Source organism: Camellia sinensis, chromosome 6 (assembly GCF_055761805.1).
Source record: "Camellia sinensis isolate YWXY chromosome 6, ASM5576180v1, whole genome shotgun sequence".
NCBI classification, from domain to species: domain Eukaryota; kingdom Viridiplantae; phylum Streptophyta; class Magnoliopsida; order Ericales; family Theaceae; genus Camellia; species Camellia sinensis.
The window spans coordinates 1,642,501-1,642,945 of NC_138966.1; positions in this window are offsets into that span (position 1 = coordinate 1,642,501).

A 445-nucleotide genomic window follows, 5' to 3' on the forward strand; every position below is an offset into this window, starting at 1 on the left:
CGTTGCCCAACATGCCATGCCACGGCCTCGGCCCGCATGCCTTGCCACGGCGTTGCCCAGCATGCCATGCCACCGCGTTGCCCGGCATGCCATGCCTTAGCCTTGGCCAGCATGGCATGCCACGGCCTCGGCCATCATGCCATGCCACGGCCTCGGCCCGCATGCCTTGCCACGGCGTTGCCCAACATGCCATGCCACGGCCTCGGCCCGCATGCCATGCCATGCCACGGCCACGGCCCGCATGACATGCCACGGCCTCGGCCCGCATGCCAAGCCACGGCCTCGGCCCGCATGCCTTGCAACGGCGTTGCCCAACATGCCATGCCACGGCCTCGGCCCGCTTGCCTTGCCCCCGCGTTGCCCAGCATGCCATGCCACCGCGTTGCCCGGCGTGCCACGCCTTAGCCTTGGCCAACATGTCGAGCCACGGCCTCGGCCCGCATGC